The sequence below is a fragment of the Rattus norvegicus genome, chromosome 4, assembly GCF_021556685.1.
Source record: "Rattus norvegicus strain SHRSP/BbbUtx chromosome 4, alternate assembly SHRSP_T2T, whole genome shotgun sequence".
NCBI lineage: Eukaryota > Metazoa > Chordata > Mammalia > Rodentia > Muridae > Rattus > Rattus norvegicus.
Genome location: NC_141537.1, coordinates 119,651,154 through 119,675,330, shown reverse-complemented (window position 1 = coordinate 119,675,330; position 24,177 = coordinate 119,651,154). Strand labels below are relative to the sequence as shown.

The 24,177-nt window shown below is 47.0% G+C and overlaps 2 long non-coding RNA genes across 3 annotated transcripts; one reads left to right on the top strand and one right to left on the bottom strand.

Annotated features, from left to right (window-relative positions):
* Nucleotides 1–741: 741 nt before the first annotated feature.
* On the bottom strand, nucleotides 742–11,433 carry LOC148006310 (uncharacterized). 2 transcript variants are annotated; one of them, XR_015686732.1, is made up of 4 exons: nucleotides 11,220–11,433; nucleotides 8,824–9,005; nucleotides 6,819–6,923; nucleotides 742–2,324 (listed from the first exon to the last, which is right to left on the bottom strand). It is a non-coding gene; the product is annotated as an uncharacterized LOC148006310 (long non-coding RNA). The 2 variants fall into 2 exon arrangements; XR_015686733.1 differs by lacking the exons at nucleotides 8,824–9,005; nucleotides 11,220–11,433 and adding an exon at nucleotides 7,760–7,845.
* LOC102549328 (uncharacterized) lies at nucleotides 7,882–23,723 on the top strand. The gene is given in 3 exon segments (NR_185101.1): nucleotides 7,882–8,019; nucleotides 15,869–16,080; nucleotides 18,225–23,723. It is a non-coding gene; the product is annotated as an uncharacterized LOC102549328 (long non-coding RNA).
* The last annotated feature ends 454 nt before the right edge of the window (nucleotides 23,724–24,177 follow it).

Here is a 24,177-nt window from a genome sequence, read left to right as displayed (position 1 = left end):
TTAAATATTTGAGAGGGAGGAATCATTTTCCTTTAGGGGTGTAGAGAATGGGAAGTTGCTAGGATCTAAAGGACCCCACAAGCATGCACAAGCAAGAAATCCCAATTAAACTCAGTGGATTGTTCAAACACAGAAAATGGGGCCAGCAACTTGGTTTCACGGAACCCTTGCCACCAAGCCAGACAAGCAGAGTTTAATCCCGGGATCCCATATGGTGGAAGAAGAGAACTGGATTGCTGCAAGCTATCGTGAACCTCACAGAGCCTCTAACATACACATACATGCACAGAGAGACAAAGTAAATAAATGTTCATTTAAATAAGACTTGATAGTAGGAGTGTTTAGAAGAGAGGCTTCGAAAAGGCTTGGAGGAGCGTGCAAGAGGGCAGTGAGGAGTAAATATTATCAAGAATCGTTATACGATATCAAGGATAAAGTTTAAAATTTATAACCATAGTAATTAAAAGTCTTTAATCCCAGTCTTGGGAGGCAGGAGCAAGTGAATCTTTGTTAAGTTCCAGGCCAGCCTGTGCTAGCTAGCTGCAGGCCAGAAATTGCTTCACATTGAGATCCAGTCACAATAAACAACAAAGACAATAAAGACAGAAAAGGGGAAAATGAGGTAAGGGGAAATAGATGAGCAACTAGGACAAGGTCGCCCCCAACACCTCGCTAATCCTCACTGCTGTCAATCACACCTCTCAGTTAATGTCTATGACGCCGGATCAGAGCGAAGACTCAGGAGCACAACACACCAGGCAACTTTTATTGTAGAATTAGATGGCGTTGTTAAGAAACTGCGAGTCTGTTTCAAAGTACACTTAGTAAATAAGAGTTTCTGTGAACTTTATGGAGAATGGCTGTGTTCTGGGCAGCTTCACTTCTAGGCAGGGCTGTCATTAGCAGAAGCGGTGAAGAGACTGCACCCACTCAGAGCCCACAGTGAGCTTCTTACTGTAGTCCGCCGCTGACACTGAATTTGTCGTCATCCCCTTGCAGGGCACCAACTTTGTTGCTGGGCGGAAGCAAGCACTGCCTTCAGCAGTGAGGTCGTTACAACTTCAAAGCAACCCCAGACTTCCGGGAAACATGTTCAGGAAGCAGACCCTCTCTAGGCCACACAGATTTTCATGGTGTACTGTGTTGTGATCAGCGGTCACAGTGCTCAGTCAGGATGATGGTCATCAGGACAACATGGTTGCAGGACTGGACAATCTGAAGGGCTGATGTGGAGTTCGAGGAGGGGAGGAGGGCTGCCTCATGCAGTTTTACATAAGACAACCCTGATGCAGACCACAGAGCTGCAGTCCTCTTGTCTCACAGAGCTTGTGAGGGGGTCCCCTCTGTTCCGGAAATCCTTATCATACCTGTGATACTCTGGAGCTTCAATAGTCAGTCCATGATCACCAAAGTGCAAAGGTCAACACTTTAAGGGCTTAAGCCCCAAACAGCATCCTCAAAGGTTCTTCTGGGAGCCCAGCAGAGCATACCCATCAACAGGATATTCTCTGACAAACACTGATCTCTTTCCTAGTTTCCGTGGTGCTGGGGTACCGGGCTACTGTCAAGCATCTTACCTATGGAGACGCCATCCTGAAACTGCGGTTTGTGGAACATCAGTGAAGCTCACCTGAGTCAGGAACTTCACTTTACGTGTTTGTCAGTTGGCTTTAAGTTCTGCGCCTTACTTTTTAGGTAAGACTTTGTCTCTCACAGAAACCCTCTGAGCAGAGTCAGACTATGGTCGATGTCTGGGATCTATTGAGTCCTCTGTCCTTCTTCAGTTGGTTGCGAGCATCCTCAGGCATCCTGAGGCAGACAAGGCAGCCCAGCAGTGGGTGCACTGGGCCCTTAGGTCCTTACTGGTTCCCAGACACAAAATCCCATCTTAACCTCTTAGCAAAAATACCATCTACCAATATCAACTTCAAGTTGCTATGAGCTCCTAACACCCTGTTCTACTCTGAAGTAAGGTTCATCAATAGAGGACAATAAGTGTCTTCCTGGACTCTGTGAATGAGCACATGTGCCATTCATACACACCAGTGAACATACATGACACAGATGTGACACATATGACATAGGTTGGACATATACATAGATATCTACACTATCCCCCACACACACATACACCAAACTCACATACACACAAAGTCTGCACACACGCGCACACACACGCACACACACACACACACACGCACACGCACACGCACACGCACACGCACACACACACACACTGATGAAGGTGTGTGGGATTCCACTCATCACAAAGCTGAGACGGTCCCCATGCTGCTCAGGGTGGGGACATGGCCGCAGTCCTGCAACTAGAAAAAAGGAAATGTGGTTAAGGCATGGAAAACTCCCTTTTGAAACAACACATACTTTATATAGTATACCAAAAGAGAGACTCATGTGACCCAGGCTAGACCACGTAACCTAGGCAGCCCTGGAGGATCCTGAACTTATGCTCCTGCCACTAGCTCACAGTGCAGGCAAACACCAGGACAGAGTTCAGTAGTGCTAGGAACTGAAGCCCGGCTCTAGTGCTTGAAACAGGAGCACTCTCTCAGCTGACCCACATCCCCATACACAAGCCTCTGGTGTAAGAAGCTCACTGAAGGCCGATAGTCCTCAGCCTAGAGGTGAGGTCAATGACAGCATGGCAATGGGTCCGGGACCCGCCACCCCCATCCAGTCCCCCCATGGTCTTAGTGTCTCCCCATTATCTCTGCACATATTTTCCAGAGTCACTCGTGAAATATTCTTTATGAAAAGGGATCCTTGACTTCACTGTAGTGTTGGAGTCATAAGGTGACCTAATAGTTCCTGAGGGGATGCTCAGACTTGACAGGCACTTGTAGGATTTAGAAACCTGACACAGAATGGCTATGTACCTGGTCTGGCCTCAAACTGATGATCCTCCTGCTGCAGCATTACAGATGTGTTTCACCATAGCCAGGTTTGGAAGGGTTCCTTATATTGGGAATCTTGGCACTGGTGTTCCAGGCTTTGTGTGTGTGTGTGTGTGTGTGTGTGTGTGTGTGTGTGTGTGTGTGTGTGTAATCTCTATTTAATACCCTGGTACCTAAACATTACATCCAAACCAGAGCTTGGTGAACAGATCTGTTCTTCCCCACAGTCGTCTGGAAACCCTATCTGCATTTGATGCCTGAGGCTGCACAGTGGGGCTGCAGAGACCGCACAGTAACAGCACCCACTGCTCTTTGGGGAGCAGGCGGTGCTCAACAAGTGACCCAGATCTAGGGCCTCCAACCACCTCTTCTAACCACAGCAGGCGCTGAACCCACATGCACAAATCCACAGACACACAGAAATAAGGTGAAATCATCTGATTTTAAAGACTACACAATGAAGTTACAGAAATAAACAAAAATAATGAATTATATGTTTTACAAAGGAAAGCAGAGATTTTATTAGGTTTTACTTATTGTTAGGATCAGCAGTGTGGTGCAAACTATATATAAATATATACACATTTATTATGATACATCTAAAACATCATTTCTTTGATGTATTATGTTCATTGGCTTGGGCATACTGAAATTTCATCTCTGGAATGAATCCATCTTCAGCATATGAAATTACTGTTTTGATGTTTCTTTGAAATCCATTTGATAGTGTTCTGTGGTGATTTTTATTTATCAGTCCATCAAAAAAGTCTGGATTTTCTTGGGTCGATTTAGTGTGAGCATGTTCTCAAATTAGCTTTATGTGTTCTGGAAGACTTGATGTAAAAGATCCATTTGGGGTTTTAGATGACTGATAAACTCACACCACATTTGCATATTTTGTGCCCATGTCTTCTTGGGGCCACATACTATTTTCTATACATTTCAAAGAATTATTTCATAAGTTAATGTCAATTTGGAATGTGCCTAATATATGTTTACAGTCTCTTCAATGGCAAACAAACCTTGTTCTGTTCACTTATGCCTTTTACCTTTCCAATTAGCAATGTATATTGATCTGTTTTTCATTGTGGTTGAATTTTCAAGATTAAAAATACATGTGGGTTGAAATATGGCTGTCACCCAAAGTTTAACTACCAGCCACATGCCCATTTATTCACTCATGTTTAAAAAATAATTGTGAGTGTCCCTTCAGTCTGTGCAGTGGGTTATCACTGTGAGTGTCCCTTCAGTCTGTGCAGTGGATTATCACTGTGAGTGTCCCTTCAGTCTGTGCAGTGGGTTATCACTGTGAGTGTCCCTTCAGTCTGTGCAGTGGATTATCACTGTGAGTTTCCCTTCAGTCTGGGCAGTGGGTTATAACTGTGAGTTTCCCTTCAGTCTGGGCAGTGGGTTATAACTGTGAGTTTCCCTTCAGTCTGGGCAGTGGGTTATAACTGTGAGTTTCCCTTCAGTCTGGGCAGTGGGTTATAACTGTGAGTTTCCCTTCAGTCTGGGCAGTGGGTTATCACTATGAGTGTTGTGAGGTACTTTCAGAAATTATGAACTAAGTCAAAGATTTTTATTAGTGGTGACCACGATTTTCTACAGTCTTCCCCGGGACTTAGTCCACTACTCTGACTTCAGATGTCCTGTCCTTTAGTTCCACGATAGGTGAACTCAGAGACTTCCTAGGAGACACAGACCCTCTACTCAGCGCTGTAGAAGTCTTGCCCTTGAGTCCCTCTCTGTTTTCTGTGTTTACTAAAACATAAAACCACGCTATACATGTAAGCGTTACATCTCTGCTCCAAGAGGGGAAGGTTTCCCCATTGAAAACGTTACAGCTCTGTTCCTGCAGGGGAAAATTTCCCCAGTGAAAGTGGTACAGCTGGCAATCGGGAACCAAGGAACACCACAAAGTCACACTGCACAACAAACCTCACACAAGAGATTTACTGGGAGGGGGAAATCAGGTGTACGCCTCTGCTCAAGGGAGAAGCAGCAGGCCGCTGAGCAAAAGGAGGGTTTGTACAGGGTTTATGGTGGGGGGTAGGGGACAAAGCTTTCCAGGGTGGCCTGTCATTGAGGGGATTTTTGTGGTAGAGACATTTAGCTTAGAGCAATTAACAAGCAGCAAATTGAGAGAATCTAGTAAGACAATGGGTGAGGTCAAAGAAGATGGGCCTTTCTCTAGATGTTTAAGTTTGGCCCCAACGTCAGGGAAAACTCTGGAATAGGTTGTAAGGAGTTGATTATCTGGAATCTCAGGATCCAGATTGGTATACTGTAAGAAGGCCTTTGTAAGGTGGTCTAAAAATTAAGATGGGTTTTCGTATTTGTCCTGGATGACCTCTTGGTGCTCGTTTGGGTGTTTTGTTCTTGTTGTTGTTGTTTTTGTAATTTTAAAAAAGTGGCCTTGTAGAGACTGGCCAACAGGCAATTTATAAGTTGGTCTCTAGCTAGAATGCCCCCTGGAATATTGTCATTCCATTCAAAATCCTTGCAGGGTACTGTGTCAGCCCAGACTGAGGGGGCAGCATTAGTTCGGTGAATTTTGTCCATATGCGTTCTAGTCTGACCCAGACTTGTCTGTGCTCAAGGGAGAGAAGGTTGCTGGTGAGAATCCTGTAAATGTCATGGAAGGTGAGATTGTAAGGTTGTGTGATAACACTGGGGCTCTTTAATGAAAGTGGAGGGATTAGTGACGTGAGACCCCAATCTCTCCTCTACCTGAGAGAGATCACTTAATAAAAAAGAGACGCATGCCCTGACCATAACATCCACTATGGCAACCCCACCTCCCACAAAGGAAGAACTGGGACCAGGTTAGGTTGGGTATGGGAGCTAAGGGAGTCCATGACAGAGCAGGAACAATAGTGGAGGGAGGGCCTAAGCGCTGTTGTGGGCTGAAAGGAAGTGCTGGGAGATTTGATGAGGGTGGCACTGGAAAGGAAGAAGGAGAGACTGGGGGGGGGGAGCTGGAAGAGAAAGAGCTGTGGGTTTAGACCAATAGGGGAGGGGCTCACTAGCCTGATACAAAGTAATGGTTGTGGTTTCATAGCTAGGAAGAGTTAGGTGGGGGAAGGGGTCAGGGCTTAGAGCAGGAATAAGACAAAGCTGGGACGTAGGGAATGGGGAATCTCTTTCCATTTCCCTGATTGCTTGCAGTATTTGTAAAGGTCCTAAATAATATTAGGATCTAGGGTGCCATTAGGCAGCCATTTGGATTGATTATCTAAGGGATATTAAGGTCAAGTTCCATTGTAAAAGTGAATAAATTTAGGTCCTTTCAGGTCAGGTGCAAGGTGTAGAGGCTGGAGATTTTCTAGAGGCATCCCAAGGGAGAATGAGAAAATATGGAAGACACCATTCCCATGGCTAGGAGAGAGGAAGGAAAATGTCAATGCGGGTGTCCCCAGGACTCAGGGAGGACTGAAAGAGGACCAACCCACTCTGTGGGTCGTCACCACACTCAACCGGGGGTCAGGAGCTTAGCCTGCCAGCCACAGGAGACTCAGGGCCTGGTACCAGGTCTTCTTAGAGGCCAGAAGGCAAAGGCTAAAACTGAATAGGGTCTCATCCATAGGAAAGGGTTGGGGAATGGAGTCGCAAAAGCCATGAGGGCCTAGAGGGCCTAGAGGCTGTGGGGTTTACGGGCAGTTCCGATGTGAAAGTGGGAGAGGAGAGCAGGGAGGGGTGCAACAGGCCAGTGGGGCCTAAAGAAGCTGCAGGACCGCAGCCCTAAGGGTGGTGGGGTAGCAGCAGGTGAAGAGGGCCAGCCATAGCCTTAAAGACAGTGGCTGGGGTTACCTCTGCCTGCAAGAGTACCAGAGAGGTGCTGGACACCCAGTGGTCACTTTGTTGGACTCAGGGAAATATCTACACCAAATAAAGGGGGAAGCTTACCTAACTGCAGCTGGTGGATGGGTACTGAGTCATAGGTGAGCTGGAAGTGAGTCTGTTGTGGGTGGACTGGAGGTGAGAGGTAGCGTCCTACTGCGGCTCAGACCACTAGGGGAAGCAAGGCATCAGACAGTCACAGCAAACACACATTACAGCTCTGCTCCAGTGGGGAACGTTTCCCCAGTACAAGTGTAGCAGCGGGAAGGGCTGCTCTGGCGGAGAGATGGCAGAGGTTTCCCTGCTCCTTTTACCCTACAATGCACAACTCTCACCGGCGCCCGGTTTGTGAAAACAGTGAAACTAGCTCTCAACAGAATAGAAGAAGGGTGGTTTAATACCATTTTTGACTGTTCAGTGAGATTGTTAAAAACATTCATGTTCACCTCTCATGATGTTCAAGGCGGAGCATTTTCTATAAGAGAAGATGAAAACCCCAACCAAACCGACACAAACACCTCCCAATTTTGCAGACAGAAATATGCCTGCAGGGGTTGGGGATTTAGCTAAGTGGTAGAGCGCTTGCCTAGCAAGCGCAAGGCCCTGGGTTCGGTCCCCAGCTCCGGAAAAAAAGAAAAAAAGAAAAAAAGAAAAAAAGAAATATGCCTGCAAAATTGAAGTTAAATAAATGGCGTCACTTTTAGTTACACTGACCATAAAATGGGTGAACTTCTCTGAGACCTTTATAACAAGAATATGAATATATGCATATATACATCTATGTGTATATATGCACATCATGTGGGGACATGCTTCAAAATGTATGTTTCCTTTGTCAGGAAAGAGAACATACATGTGTGAAAGTAAATACTATGAACAATGTTCAAAATGTACATAAAGAACACGGAAACATGTGGGGCAGTGCGGGAGGAGAATTGAACTTTTGTTCCTGGTCTGAGAAAATTGAAGTTCTGAGGTGGAAGAGCCACCTAGCACATCCGCACTACCTGCCTCAAACTGCAGAGGGCGCGGCGGATACAAACTACAGTTGGAGAGTGACGCTCTCCTGCGGGTTTTTCACCGTCCTCAGTGCAGGCCAATGCGCACGCGCATACGGAAGGCTCGCGCCCAACAGTCTTCAGGTCGGTTTTTTTTTAGGGGGGTGAGGCGTAGGGGGTGCTGATGGTGTGAGAGGTCCGGTCTGACTTGAAGACACCCTGCCCTAGGTACCAGCTGGAGATGTTCTGTCACTTCCAGGACGTTGAAGGTAGAGGGAGTCACTTGAGGGAGTTTCTGCTGTCCTTGCCACCGGATGATTTTGCTACTTTGCTTACAGGTGTTGGCGCTTTACTTCTTGCAACTGTCTGCTTGTTTCCTTCCTGAGATTTCCAAAGCCTGTAGTTTTATCTTCATAAATAAGGAGTCGCTGAAGCTGGTGTGGCCAGACTGGGCTCTACCGGTTCCAGAATCCAAGTCCTTAGTTTTATATCTAAACAAATACCTAAAACCCCCTTCCCAGGCTTCGGTTAGCACTTCCTTTTAGATTCACAAATGAGCGATACACAGAAGCAGACACAACGCTACTGTCCTCGCTCCCTAGACTTCACTCGTTTATCTCCTGGATATCCTTGGGGTCTGGCAGCTTCCCTCGGGCTTCAGTATCCCAGTACAGAACTTGCCTGACTGTAGCTCAAAAGAGCCCGACATCTGTCCAATTATCTACTCTCATTTTCCTCCAAGGCATTTTTTTTTTTTACACAAGAAACCCTAAATATAGAGAACTCTTAAAATCTGGACTAGAGTGGGGAGACAGAACAAAGACCTTAAAAACTATTAAAAACAAAAAAGCCCGCTCATCTCAGACTCCCCACCCTCAAGCCTGGCATGACTGAGGTTCAGGTTGCCTAATCACATAAGAACGTGGGGCTTTCTCCTAATGGAGTTGATATCAGTTGTGTGAAGGATGAAAACACTGAGGTGTAAGTGTTGAATTTGAGCACTTTAGCTAGTGTGTTCTATCATGTTTTCCTTAACATTAATGGTTGGTATAGAAAACACAGGGTTCCCTTACCTTTTCATGCACAGAATCATTCCACATGACCCAACCTCCTTCAGATATAATCCCTGTTCTGCTTCCTTGCCGCTTATGTCGCCTTAGTATTTGAAGCCAGGCTGAATTTTGTCAGGGATACAGAAGGTCTGTCCATTCCCAGTTTGGGGCATTGCTTATTGGTGGAGACTGCTGCCTTGTATCTGTTTCAGGTGTGGGAATGGGGAGAAGGAAAATAGAGGTAGTAATTAGGAGGAGGAGTAGAGGTTGAACAGCAAAAGGCAGAGCAGAGAGACAGGACGTGCCATGTGGACTTGGCTTCCACTTAAAGCCGCCTTCATTCTCTGAAGAGAAGAAGGGTAACATGCAACTAAGCTAACCATACTCCATGTAACAGGTCAAAACTTAGCTCTGGTGGACAGCGACACCTGGGACTCATTTGCTGTTTTCAAAATTCTTTTCTGAAAGGTAAGCGAAAGTTCAGAATTCTTTTAGACATCTAAATTCCCCTTGTAGGACGTTCTCAACCAGGTCATTACTCCCTTACCCTTCTTACAGTAAAATGACTGTGAGACATTACTACCAGAAACGAAACTCACATGTCAATAGGATCTTCCTTCACGTAGACCTAGGAAAGACATCAGGGTAATGCCCTAACTGTAACATCAGGACTACACTAAATTTGTGCTGAGGTCTTTCAGTGTGTGAATGCATAGGCTTGACAACACTAGAAACATATGTAGGACAAGTACTCTCTGAACCCGAAAAGGGAGTTTACTACAGGAAATCCATTGAAAAGTCAAAGTGTGAGGAAGAATGGCCACTTATAAAGATAGTTTAGGTTCTAAGGTGTACATAATGGGACAGTTTTAATGTTGATATTCAAAACATTTAGGTGTGGGACACAAGCAACACACACTAGTCTAGTTCCTCTAGAAGAACAGAACATATAGAATCAGTGCATGCGTGTGTGTGTGTATGTGTGTGTGTGTGTGTGTGTATATTTATTAGAATGGCTTTCTGGCTGTGTTCCAGCCAGTCCAACAATGTGGTCCACCAGGCTGGAGGTCTCAGGTGGTTTTCGGCGAGCATTGGAATCTTGAAGACGTAGGCTCTAATGCTTGTAAAGGACTTTCTAGACAAGGCAAGATGGAACAGGAGGAAAGAGAGCTTCCTCCTTCCGTGTCCTTTATAAAGATGGCAGCAGATGTGGCTTAGATGAGAGGTGGGTCTTTGCATCTCAAAAGATCTGAGGTATGGTGTATATTCCCACTTCAAAGATTTGGATTTGAATTGTGTCTTCCTTGTCAAAGTAATTAAGAAGATGTCCTGAAAGATCCCACGCAGAGAGACCCTTACTCAAGTCTTGGGAAATCGAGGACCCCAGACACAGAGAGACCATTTTGGATGTAATAAGCAAAGGCGAGGTTTATTACGGAGACCTATTACAGAGATCTCCGGGCCGACACGTATCCCACGCAGGAGACAGAGGTGTCGACCACGAAACTCAAAAGTCAGAGGGTTATATAGAGAAGGCTAGGGGTTACATACAATTGGCTCATTCAAACATAGCAGTGAGAACAAAGCAGAAAGAGTACGTGCTAGAAGTCAGGGGCTTATCAGGGTCTGGAGGACACCTAGTTGAAATATGGCCCTGAGTGAGCTGGGGGGAGATGTCTTCCTGCCAGACGTCCCATGAATCAGTCCCATTAACTCAGGCTGGTTCCTGCATTCCTTTTCTTTATGGCTTGCCAGTCCTGTCTGGACAGTGTTTCCTGTGCTCCTTTATCTTTATGGCCTGTTAGTCCTGGCTGCAGGGCTTAGCCCAGGGTCTGTGGCCTTTTGGGGTTTATTCTTTTAATTTTGTATCTCTAAACCTAGAATTCGTATAATTCTCCTTTCAGTCCATCACCAGTGTGCCCATCCATTTAAGTTTTAGTTAATTCCAGATGTAATCAACTTGACAACCAAGAAGTGCCATTACAAGTGTCAACTTGACACACAATCATATCCCCTTATGTCCTACTTCCAAATGAAAATAGCAGCCAGGACATAATTATACCTAACATGATATAACTATACCTTGTATGACCATAGTACATTACAAATTTAGAATAGGGGACAATGTCCATTGAAGGACATTCTTTTAGTGTCTCAAGTAAGATAATCACTGGCAGTCTCTTAATTGATGTTACATGACACGACAAAGAAATCAAGTGAAGAAAACACAAACATCTGCACAAACACATCTTAACCAAATAAGGTGCCTGTCAATTATAATCCTCATTCCTGCAACTGGTCAGTGCCCCCAGCTGGTATTTCTAACTCCCTTCCCCTACTACCCAGTCCGTATTACCTCCACCCTCTGCAAGCCCCTCAGCACATCTTGGCTCTTTTCCTGGAGGAGTGATCCCTACCTTCATTCCTGAAGCATCCCTCTGCGTCCTTTGTCCTCCTGCCTGGATTAGGTCATAGTAGTTTCCAATTGACTTTAATCTCAGGGCATGGCAGCACCAAGAGGTGCCCCAAAGGATCCCCTGCACTCCAGACATAATCTTTCCTACCCCATTGTGGAGAGGCAATCCAACCATCATCCCTATGTCCTGCCTGCAATCGTGGCCTTTAATTTTCTCTGTTGTACGTACAGAGAAGAAAGGTGTGCATGCCATGTTTATGCTGATGGAACACTTCACGGGCAGAACAATATTTCCTTAAAGCCACAAGTTAATTTAAAAGTCCATTTAAAATAAGAACATGAGAAAATGCTAAGTCATTGGGTTCCTCAAGTGATACTCTCTTGTCCAATGACATTAGGTCTCTTCTCCAACATCTGGCCACAGCTGTCTAGAGGTCATGATCATGGAATTTAGTGTCAACATGACTGGGTGGACATTTCTAGATATAACCATGAGGTATTTCTAAGGAAACTCATATGTGGGTACCTGGACTCTATGGTCAAGGTCCTCTCTCAACACAAGTGGACAGCATGCAGCTAGCAGGAGCTACGTGGGGAAAACAGGGGAAAAAATGAGATTTTTCTGTGTCTCCCCTGGGACATGCACGTTCTTTCTCTGTCTTTTGATTCCAGGCCTGCTAGGCTGTGGACTCTGGTTGTGAACTTGTGTTCCTACATCCTCAGGTCTCCTCAGGCTTCAGCCTGAGACTCACACAAGTAGCTCCCCTGTTCTGTGTTTTTCAGACAAGCACCATTATTTCAGCGTTTCTACCTTGTAGAAAGCCTGTTGTGGAAATGCCCTGCCACATGGACCAGTTCTCCTAAGAGGTCCTCAGGAGCTTCACTTAGATTCAAAGGATGCTGAGGTCAACAGGGAACATAACAGAGAAACTTTTCTCAAGAGCAGGCCTCCACAGAGGCTCTCCCCTAAGGCAAAGTGTGGAGTACGGCAGCTCCTTGAGAACCTGTAACTGTAGAATCACATGAAAACTGCAGTCCTGAGATGGCCTGGGAGAGCATCTGGTAGACTGACCCACAAAAGTCATAGTGGACAGAGCTCCTTTTGGACCAGCCACTCCTTTTATATTTATTCTTAGCAGAACTGAGCATTTTCTCCTGGACTTCCACTGTATTTTACAAGCGAGCAGATTGCCCCAGTACACAGCCTCAGAACTGGAGAAGAGTGGCTCTCTCACCTGTATCTGGAAGTGTGGAGATTGCTCACTGCACAGGCTCATAGACACAATGAGGAGCACCCGGCTTTCTAAGTCTGGCATCAGTGGTGACTTATTTCGTCTTAGTTTGGATTCATTGCTTCAGACATCATGACCGTGGCAACTCTTATGAACATTTCATCGGGGCTAGTTTACAGTTTCAGAGGATCAGTCCATTGTCATGGTAGGTGGACAAAACCTGAGCATAGGAGGAGATCTCAAAGCCCATCCCCACCGTGACACACTTCCTCCAGCAAGGCCACGCCTACTAATAGGGTCATGGCCCCACTACCGCATTGTACTCCCTGGCCCCCACAGGTTTGTTCAAACACATGAATCTATATGAGTCTCAACAATGTTTAAAAACCCAAAGTTCAAAGTCTCTTCTGAGATTCATGCACTCTCTTAACTGTAATCCCATAGAAAATCAAAAGCAGATCACGTACCTCCAGTATCACAGGATATACATTACTGTTCCAAAATGCCATTGTGAGGGAATATTGGACCAAAGCAAGACTAAACACCAGCTGGGCAAACTCCAAACTCTGCATCTCCATGTCTGACGTAAAGGGCTTTTCCAATTTCCTACTCCTTTCATCTTCGTTGACTGTGATAAGCTTCGTCGTCTTGGCCTGCTTAGCGGCTTTCTTTGGCAAGTACCCCATGGCTCTGGGATTCCCAAGGCAACTTCAGCTTCACAACTTCTTGATCCACAGGTGATCCTTCAGGCTCCTCCAAAGGGCTTGGGGTCACTTCTCCAGCTCTGCCCTCTGTAGCATTCCAGGCTCAGGTTGATCCACTCCACTGCTGCTGCTGTTCTTGGTGGTCATCCCATGGTACTGGCATCTCCAATATGCTGGAGTCCTCCACTGCAACTAGGCTTCAACAATAGCCTCTTATAAGCTCTCTTCATGGTACCAATCCTCAACTTCTTTGCATGACCCCTTCAGTCTTGGGCTGTTAACTGCAACTGAGGCTACACCTTCACCAGTGGCCTTTCCTGGCCTCTCACAGTTCCAAGCCTCAGCTGCTCTCCATGACCCCTTTATGCCTTCAAAACTTTACCAAGTCCAGCTGCAGTATGAGGTACAACCTTGGTTATCTCTGGAAAACAGCTTCTCTGTTCTCTCAGAAAACATTCCCGGAAGATTTCACTTCAGTGATGCTAGTGTCTTCTTAATCACTGCTAATTTCTTAGCTCCAGCCAAACAGCATCAATTGTCTGTATAAACCCTTCTCTTCTTGACTCTAACGCCAGAGACACATGGCCAAAGCTGCCAAGTTCTGCTGTTTGTGGAAACTGGAACAAGACCCCCTTGTTCTATTATATACTTTACTGCTTAAGCTTGGCTGTCCTGTAACTTGCTCTGTAAACTAACCTTGAACTTGAGGATCTGCATGGCTCTGCCTCCTGAATGCTGGGATTAAAGGCATGTACCACCATACCTGGACCTAAGCTTTTTTCTACTTGGAAATGCTCTGTACCAAGCTGGTCTTAAACTTAGAGATCTGCTTGCCTCTGTCTCCTGGGATTAAAGGCCTGTGCCACCATGACTGAGACTGAGCTGAAGCTTTTGTCTTAGTAGCTCTATGCTGCTCTAGAGACTTTAGGTCAACCCACAGAGACGGTGAAGACCTACACTGAGGATGTTCTTTCTTGTCCCAGTGCAGACAGATGTCTGATATTTGATGTGCTTTTGCATTTTCCCCACAAAGAGTCTAAGGGAACAGACCAGAGTGACTAAAATGTACAGAAATGTGCAGATGTCCACATGAGTCCTTGACGAGATGTGGCCTCTGCATGCAAGGTTCTGGGCATGCCTGGGGTGAGAAGAGGCACACCCTGAAAGCCCTGTCTCCCTCTATCTCCATGCTGGAGAGAGAAATGCTTGTGACTTTTTCAATAGCAGACATTTGGTTTTGATGGCCAATAATATGTGAGGGGGCAGGAAGTGAGAGGAGAAGGCTTGGAACAAAAACAGAAGAAGGTGGAGACACGGAACGTGCGGAGAAGGAAGGCGAGGGACCGTAGTAAGAGGGAATCTCCCTCCATCTTCATGCCCACAAAATTAAAAACGGCTGCCACTTGCATCATCTAGGGGTGAAGGACCATTCTTGAGAGCTAAGATGCACCAGAAATGTTGGTGTGAATTGGAGTCACCTGCAAGTCTTATGAGAGGCATCCAGAGGCAACTTGATGGGGCCTGAGGAGTGGATCCCATGGCTACTAGGCTCAGCCATAGACAAGAGCCCAGGTCTCCAGTGGTAAATAGGGAGGTCTCTGGGAGGGAGGGGTTATCACCTAAACTCCATCACCAAGAGAAGAATACAATGGTTTGAGGAGATATTAGGGGACCTGCTGACAGGATTTTTGGATGATTAAGGACAGACACTAGATTTTGACAGAAAGACCACCAAAAGCAAAAAGAAGGAAAAATTACCAACCAAGCCAAATTGAACAAAATATGAAGCAGATCTGCCCTGGCAACAGGAGGCCATGGCAAGGTTCACTCTCCCAACTCCCCACAAGACAGCTGGAATGCCAGATGAATAGTGGTCATCAGCCCATGTCCTGAGGAATATTTAGGATGCTTAGAAATGGGAAAGTCACCAATTGACCGCTGTTGGATGAAGGGAGTAGGCTCCGGATTGTCTAGAAAGTTCACAAACTTGATGGGAGTTGGGGGTGGAAATCCTGCAGACCCATCTGAGTTAAGGTTCCAATGAAGGGTTCTGGGAATTGGCACAGAACACACCCAGACACCAAATTCTCAGCACAAAGGAGATTTTATTTGACAAGCAGAGGGGTGGGAATGGGCTGTCTCCGGATTGGCCAAGGACAGCGGCAGGTGGCTCTTCAGGAGAGGCTTGTAAGGAACAGAAAGGGAAGTCTGGGTTAGGTGAGTTGGTAAGTCCTGATTGGACCTGTTAGCCAGTGTAGCAGATAATGAATTTTGATCTCTGGACCTTGGTGGTCAGCCTCAGGCTTGAGTTAGGCATAAGGAAGTGGCCAAATGAGGGAAGGCCCTTGGTGGCTAGCTTTAGGAATTGGAAGTGGGGGAGGGAAGATCTGTTGGTACTGTGTTTGTAATGCTTGGGCCTGTTAGAAACCCTCTAGAATAATCTTGCCATCCATAATATAAATAAATGGCACTCAGATAGTGTCTGGTGGACAGCTGCTGGTGCTCAAAGTCCCTTCATTTGCACCAAATAGTTGGGATTTCTTGGAGGCTTAGATAACCAGTATTGATGTCTCCACATTTTCTCAGAGCAGATGGTGTTAGACCATGCACCTTACAGGAAGGCTGTTATAGCAACCACATAAGACACTTTGAGAATATCACTGAGCACTTCAATAGATTGAAGCTGTAGATCATTTTGTTCTTGTTCTTGCCAGACCTGAATCCAGCATACTCACCGTTTGTATTTGGAGGAACACGTGGCTGGAACGGATTCTGGAATCATCCTTTGATACCTAAAATGGGTGTGCAAGTTGACAGTGGACAAGAAGGCGTCTGGGATTGATGGATCAGATGATGGGTCTGTGAAGACAATGAAGCCAGGAATTCCCAGTGAGCCCAGCCAGCCATGCCTGATCCATCAAGGGAGGTAGGCCAAGGGAGCTTCATGAACTGGCCCCCGCCATGGATCCCCAGATCATGCCAGGGAAACACTGGTCTGCCAGGTGGAGAAGAAGGGACGATCTGCTTTGTCCTCCTGATTCATGGCGGTCAAAATAAGCTGAGCTTCTCTCAGTTTCTTCCTAGCTGGGCCCTCACTGAGGACAAGACTCGAGTCATCCATGTTCTACGTGATGTCTAAACCATTCCGACCTTTGCTCTCCACCTCTAACCCCGCTGCTTCCCTCCTCAACGTCTGACTCTGATTCCATCTTCACCCTGGGTTACCATGACTACCCCAAACATGAGCTCCACAATCTCTCGGGGTCCTCAGCTGCCCACCTTCAGTCTTGGGACCTGTGTGACTTCTCCCTGTGTGAAGAGGAGCTCCTCTGCCCTCCCGGTGTGGTACTGCACTGCTGTCACACTTTCTTACCCCTCATCCCTTCCCTCCCCTCCGCCACTGGCTCAACTGCACGGCTGAGTGGGGATGAACCTCGAGGACGTTAGGGCAAGGAAGCCATGGCGGTGTAAAGTTACACACCCAACCACTGCATTTCAAGGTGTGATCCACGCAGTGCTGAGGTACATCATGGCAGGAGGCACACTAAGGGGGTGAACTCTAAAGAAATGGAGGAAGGGATGGTGGGAGCAGGGGGTTCAGTCTCAGTGGAAGGAAGTGGGAAAGTGTTCCTGGCAGGGTCCTGTTTCCTCCCTACGTGGTGTATGCACATGGCTGCTTAGAGAATCAGCAAACTACATCAGTCCCTGTACACTCACAAGTAACTGTACTTTAAAACAGTGAGCTTTTGCATAACTAAAGTCAAGTCAAAGAAAAAACAAAGAGCAAGGAAAGGAATGACTCAAACCATGATCACAGCATTTCACAGTTGCCAGCACGGTTAGCCCAGCTCTGTCCCTCGCAGCCTCATCGCTCTCCCAACACCCAGATGGCAGCCTCAGAATGACAGTCCGGACAGACTCCCCCATAACCGTAACTCTCATCCAGTGACTTTTTTCTTGAGAGAGGGTCTTCCTGTGTAGCATAGGTTGGTAACAATGTCACCATGCAGCAGTGTCACCCTCCTGAGCTAGGATTCCAGGAGTGTACCAGTGCACACAGCATCCTATGACTCCTTTAAACCTTGCATTCTCTGCACACCATGGCCTAAACTCAGGAAGCCGACATTCTCCATGAGCCCAACTCCATCAGCAGATCTGAGGCTCTTCCTGCTGGAGCCTGTCCCTGGGTCCCATCCTGAGTTCCTTCCCCACTGTCCCTGCTGCGTGGCTCTTGTGAGACTCAGAACCAGTTCTTCTGCAGCCTTGGTCCTCTGTCACCCCCACTGTTCCCTGCTTGTCTTTGTAGACCTCCTCCTCAAATGAGGGAATCACTTCTCCTGCAGTCAGTTGTCCCCATTCCTTGGCCTCATGGGCTAGCTCCATGTGGAAGCCTTCCAGGTCCCTCTCCTACTTTCACCTGGCTTCCTGGAACCTGCTTCCAATGGCCAACAATGGCTCCACGGATCTGATATTGCACAGTGCCTTAAGTTCCACACAGGGACTGAAGCCCCCTTCCAAAGGCCGTCCTCCTCTGGACACCCTGACATGCTGCTGAGAGGATCGTTGCCATCCCCGCGAGCCCAGCTCCAAGCCTGCCTTGTCTCAGGCCTGTCACCTTCTATCATTTCCTGGATCTCTGAAATCCCACAATCCCCCACACTCAGCCATCACCCTCTCATCATACCATGTTAGCAGCTCCCAAACCTTCGCTGACCTCCCCACCTCACCCAGCCTTGCAGCTCCTTCCTCTCAACATCTGCACTGGCTTTGGTCACAGCACTGCTCTGCCTGCAGTCCCTGAAGAGTTGTCCCTCTACTCTAAAGCACCACTGTTCTTCCTTCCCCGTGGGACAGTGGGGAGCATGGCTCTGATGGGTCATACCGCTGACCCCTCCCCATGAAACTCTTCTTTGGCCCCTCTCGTTCACAAGTCCTCATAAGTCACCTCAGGGTGACCCTCTTGCTCTTAAACCCACGGTGCCCTGTTTTTGCCTCCTGGAGCACACAGTGCACTCTGCCTCCTGTGACCAGGCACTCATTTTCTGTGTCATGTCCCATTTGTGTCCCCAGGCACAACATGCAAACCAATAAAGATCTTTCTACACAATTGAAAGAGAAGAAGGAATCACAGGAGAACGCCGTGTGCACAGGTCGGCCCTTCCCGAGATCTGAGTTTGGTGACTGGGATCTCTCCGGATCTAGAAATAAGCCACCTGGTTGTGGCCTACCAGACTGTTGTGTGAGTCTCAGGTCCTGTAACAAGAAGAGAATACGCACACGGGAGCGCTTGGATGTGCACAAAGGCAAGTGCTGCTCCATAGAGAGAAATGCAGTCATTAGAATGAACGCCCTTGGCTTGTTTAATGTTTAATATGTACAGCTTTTAGGTATGATCTCTATAGCCTGTTCACATATGATCTTGACTCTCAATCACCATCCAGATTCAAAAGGAACTGGAAGTTTGAAAAATAGCTTTTAATAACAAAGTTTACAAAAAGCTCTCAAGGTTGGAACACATCACTAACATGTGCTCAGAGACCAAAGAGATCGAATGGCTTGACTCTGCTGAGAGAGAGACTTGGCCAGTGTGCTTCTAAGAGGCAGAGAGGAGGAGGCCCACCCTCGGGGAGGACATATTTGCTTACATGAATCCAGCCTATAGTGAGCAGCCCCAGTTCCTCCTGAATCATAAACAGCTCTCCTCATTCTTCGTGTGACAATAATCAGGGCCTCTGTCTTGCTCTGGGATAATCACATGTCTTATGAGGTACACTTCTCTCACCTGCCATGAGAAAACTTGTCACAATTTCCTGGGGGCCATAATGACCCACAGTGGACAGAAATTTTCTTCTCCAAGTCGGGCCAGGGCTGACTGGGAGCTGTGACTGTGGACTTTGCTCTCAGCTTGAGTGGATGGAGTGATATTTCTGGATTTGACTGTGAAGTGATTCTGAAGAAACTTATGTGTGGTTCACAGACTCGGTAGGCAAGGCCCACCCTTCACTCAGGCAGCAATGTGAAGCCATCTGAGAGCCGCACTGGGAGAAGCAGTGTGGAGCAGACACTTCCTCTGCGTCTCCTGGGATAGACATGCTTGCTTTAGCTTTCTTCATCAGATATCCAAGTCTGTTCACTCTGAGGAGTGAGCGTGTGGTTCTCTAGTCTCTTCAGATTCTCAGACTGAGACTCACAAAAGTGGCTTCCCTGGTCTGTGCCTTTCAGACATGGGCTGCGCCAAGCTACAGTATTCCAGAGTGTCCGCCTGAAGAAAGCCTGCTGTGGGGATGCTCAGGCATATTGCCACAGAATGTCCCCAGTAGAGCGATGCTGTAGGGACGGGGCAGCCCCTCGAGGCCCTGGAACTGCAGGGCGATCATGCGCTCATGCAGCCTGGCAAAGCTGCAGCCCGAGACTCCAACTGTGAAAGCGAATGTGCACTGAGCCCAGCACAGCCACAGCGGCAGGTCCTCAGCTTAGCTGGAGTCAGTCACCCCTCTCCCGATTATTTCTCCCAGATGAACAGGAACTGAACAGCTGGCTCCTGCTCCTTCATCACATTTTGCCAGTGTGTGCTCTTCTGACTGCACAGGCTCACGGCTGCAGAAGGCTAACTCATCATCAGGAAGCCTGGTGGTTACAGCCAGGCAAGGCTGATCATCTCACCTGTGTCTAATTGAGACAGCACTACAGTTAGAAGACTGTCCTCATCCAAGATGAAGTTTTTGACTCATTCAAGTCAAAGGCCATTTTTATAAATTAGGGTGGCAGGACACAAAAGGACAGCACTCATCACACGAGGTTCTGCACCACAGCAGAATAAGCAGGACCATGGAAGCAGAGGAGACTGAGGACGTGGATGGGGGACGCAGCCTTCTCTGTGGTGCTCAGTGCCCCAGACTTCAGACACATGTCCACCAGCACTGCCTGGCCTTACCAGTGAGCCCCAGTCTCACGCTGTGTGGCTGACCCAGACGCATTGGGGACCACTTCTGCACAAGGCTTTTCCAAGGCAGGAACCTGTGGTAACTTACCTGGCCTTGTTTTCATCACACTCCCCCAGGCTGAGTGGCTGATGTGGGACTAAGTCGTCGTCAGAGGCTTCCTCTGGGCCACACCCCAGTGGTGGCTTGAAAGGTGCGGTTCCTGCTGAAGAGGCTTCAGCCTTTGTAGATGACCATGCTGCACCAGGGCGCACGCCCGCGCGCGCACACACACACACACACACATACACACTTTCTTCCTCACTACCCACTAGCCCAGCTGTGTGAGAGCCCCCTTTGGCAAATCCTTCTAAGGTTTTTGTAGAACAGTTTTGATATCTTCCCAGAAAGCAGCATTCTATGCCACTTCCTATCTAATACAGAAAGAGAAAAGGATTTAGGCTAACACTTCAAATCTCGGAAGAAAAAGCATAGTCAGCACAGAGATGACCAAAACATAGTCCAGGCCCGACATCACAGCATAGAATCTGTGCTCCCCTCTGTAACCATAAGCATAATGGCGCCGTGGTACACAGATGCTACCCATGTACTCAGTGGCTATATGGCTGTCTTCTGTAACAGCTAAGTCTCAATTTTCTCAGGAATCTACTTCGCTCTGTGTGTGCACACTTGTGCCTGTGTGTGTGTGATCACGTGCACGTACATATGTGCAAGCGAGAGCGGAGGTTAGACATAGATTTTTTTGGTATGTACTTCCAATGTGGTCTACCTTATTTTCTCTGGGAAAGGGTCTTTAATTAATCTGAAACTCTCACAGTCGGCCTGGCTGGCTGGCCAGTGAGCCCCAGGAGTTGACCCAACCTGTAATTGCCTCCTTAGTATTGTGGCTATCAGCACTTATAACTCTGCACGTGTTTTTATTATCATTATCCTCGTTAATTCTTGAACTCTTGGGTCCTCATGCTTGCCTGACTAGCCCTTTATGGACTGAATGTCTCCAGCCTTCATTTAAAGCTTCACTCTAATCTTGGTGCACCTTCGCTGTCTGTCCCCTGAAACCCGTCATCTACAGTTCCGTTCTGTAGCTGTGCTGATATGTGTATTCTGTATCCTAAGCAAGACTGACTAGTCAAACCAACTCTACAGTTGGTTTTAGCCATCTCAGCTAAATTCCGATTGGAAACAAAGACTCCAATTTTCCTCCCCAAGGTCACTTGAATTCAGTGACATGTAAAAAACACTAAATGTCAAAAGATACACACCTTTTGCTTGGTTCTTTAGACGTGTTAGGATGAGAGCAGCTTACCCTGCCAACCATTAACACAGGCACACAGAACAGCCAAGCAGATACATACACAGCAGGGATAGGTGACTCCAGTGTGCATTCCTGCCCAACACCTAAGCACTGCAGAGTGCTGGGATCACCTCCAGGAGCCGGAACTAACGGTCCCCAACAAGACCCACTGCATATCCCTGGGAAGATCAGTGGCTACAAAAAGCTTTAGGGCAATGGTCCTCAAAGGTCCTAATGTTAGAACACTTTAATACAGTCCCTCATATTGTGGTGATCCCAGCCACAGAATTATTTTGTTACTTCATTACTGTAATTTTGCTACTGTTGTGAATCGTAATATAAATATTTTTGAAGATAGAGCTTTGCCAGAAGGGTCTCGACCCACAGGTCACAGGCACTGAATCCAAACTTCCCATACCTGTGATCTGAAATGCCTTGTGTTCTGGTAAGAATCTTCACCATGTCCAAATTTCTTGCTGTAGATATGGCAGAAAGTTCACAGATGTATGTCCTCAAGTCGCCCTCTTGGGGACATGAGTCAAATGTGAGATTTTTCATATTACCTTTGGAAGTTTATTGAGTCACTAGTCTTTATGCCCCTAAAACAAACTAGCACATTAAAGTCGCTCGGTCCGAAGGCACCAGCTGAGTAGCTGACACACACTACACTGTCTCTGTGACCTTCACTGTCTGTCCCCTGTAACCTGTAGTAGAAGGTGACTTCAGGTTCTCAGACCTGGAAAAAAAATGGCATTGACAGTCTGCGATAGAAACCAAAATGGAAACGTGGAGCAGTTCTAATGTCAGAAAAGAGGGAAAGAGGACAGGCGGGGAGAGGCAGCAGTATCTTGTGACTTCACCCCTGCCCTGCCGTCCTGCTCCTCTCTTGTTGCTCTGCTGCACCAGCTCCTGTCCTGCCCAGTGCTGAGGAGCTGAGGCCCTGAACCCTGCCAGCCTGTTCTCTCTAAACATCACATGCCCTCTATGGGTCTCTACTCAGCATGTGTCTTGCCTCAGCAAAACCCCATCCAGCCAACTTTGCAAAGAACCCTTAAGTTTCCACTTCCCACGTATCAGTAGGATACGTCCTGTAATTTTAGAAGGCAGGGTAACGCCCTAACTGTAATATAAGGAATAAACCAAACACATGCTAGTGCCTTTCAGTGTATGAAGGTGTAGGCTTGACTACACTAGATACAAGGATAGGTCAGTACTCCCTGTGTCAAAAAATTAAATTGTGTCTTACTGGGCTGGAGAGATGGTTCAGCGGTTAAGAGCACTGGCTGCTCTTCCAGAGGTCCTGAGTTCAACCCATCTGTAATGGGTTCTGATGCCCTCTTCTGGCCTGCAGGTGTACATGCAGATAGAGCACTCATATACATAAATCATTTAAAATTTGTGTCTTACTGTTCTAATGCTATGAAGAGACACCATGAAGAAGGCAAGTCTTATATAAGGAAGTATTTAAATGGGGGTGTGTTTACAGTTTTAGAGGGTTAGTCTGGCACAGCCATATCTAATGGGAACACAGCTGTTTGATAAGAATTCCGCAAAGCCAAGCCACTATGATTGCCATCTCACCATCTTTTTTTTTTTTTTTTCTTTTTTTTCGGAGCTGGGGAACGAACCCAGGGCCTTGCGCTTCCTAGGTAAGCGCTCTACCACTGAGCTAAATCCCCAGCCCCGCCATCTCACCATCTTTAACTTTTGGGTTTGACCTCTGTGTGTTGCATGCCTGGGGGCTTTTACTATTTGTACAACTTGGAGATATTGAATTTACAGGAAATTTCTTGTAGTCTTTTGTACCTTCTCACAGGAGTACTGCTCCTAAGCTTCTCCAGGGAAGTCCTGAGCATACAACCTCTCCTGCTTTTAGAGAGATATTCTTATATGGCCATACTTGAAGGTCTTCCTTGTGCCCTGGAGGTTGTCCTGCACATAAAAATGCCAGAGATCTCCTTATGAGGCCCTGGCTCCAAGATATCCTTGGAACATCTGCCCTGTACTTACTCAGGAACAAGATATCACTGCTGGTTCAGCAGACAATGAAGGATTTATTTCTTCAGTCAAAGGCAGAAAAGGCAGTTTTAGGGGTGGGGATGGAAGTACATCTTCTGCTGATGGTGAAGAGACGACTTTCTCAGGTGAGAGAAACCCTTGAAGAGTTCAAAGTTCTCAACTTTGATAGATAGGATCCTCCCACACATCACCTGTACTGGCTGGTTTTATGTGTCAACTGACACAAGCTAGAGTTATCACAGAGAAAGGAGCTTTCCTTGAGGAAATGCCTCCATGAGATCCAGCTGTAAGGCATTTTCTTAACTAGTGATCAAGGGGGGAAGGCCCAGCCCATTGTGGGTGGTGCCGTCCCTGGGCTGGTAGTCCTGGGTTCTGTAAGAAAGCAAGCTGAGCAAGCCAGGGGAAGCAAGCCAGTAAGAAACATCCCTCCATGGCCTCTGCATCAGCTCCTGCCTCCAGGTTCCTGCCCTGTGTGAGTTCCTGTCCTGACTTCCTTTGGTGATGAACAGCAATGTGGAATTGTAAGCTGAATAAACCCTTTCCTCCCCAACTTGCTTCTTGCAGGAATGCAAACCCTGACTAAGACATCTCCAAAACAAGTCAGCATGAAGACCCCCCTCTTTACCCATTAATGCCTTTTAACTGCTGACACCCTCTGAAGCTGGGACTTGAATTTCACTGTAATTCAGTCAACCCTATAATGGGGGGCTTCAGTTTGATTTTCCACATCTTGAGCCCTGTTGCTGCTGGAGAGAAGACTCACTTCCGG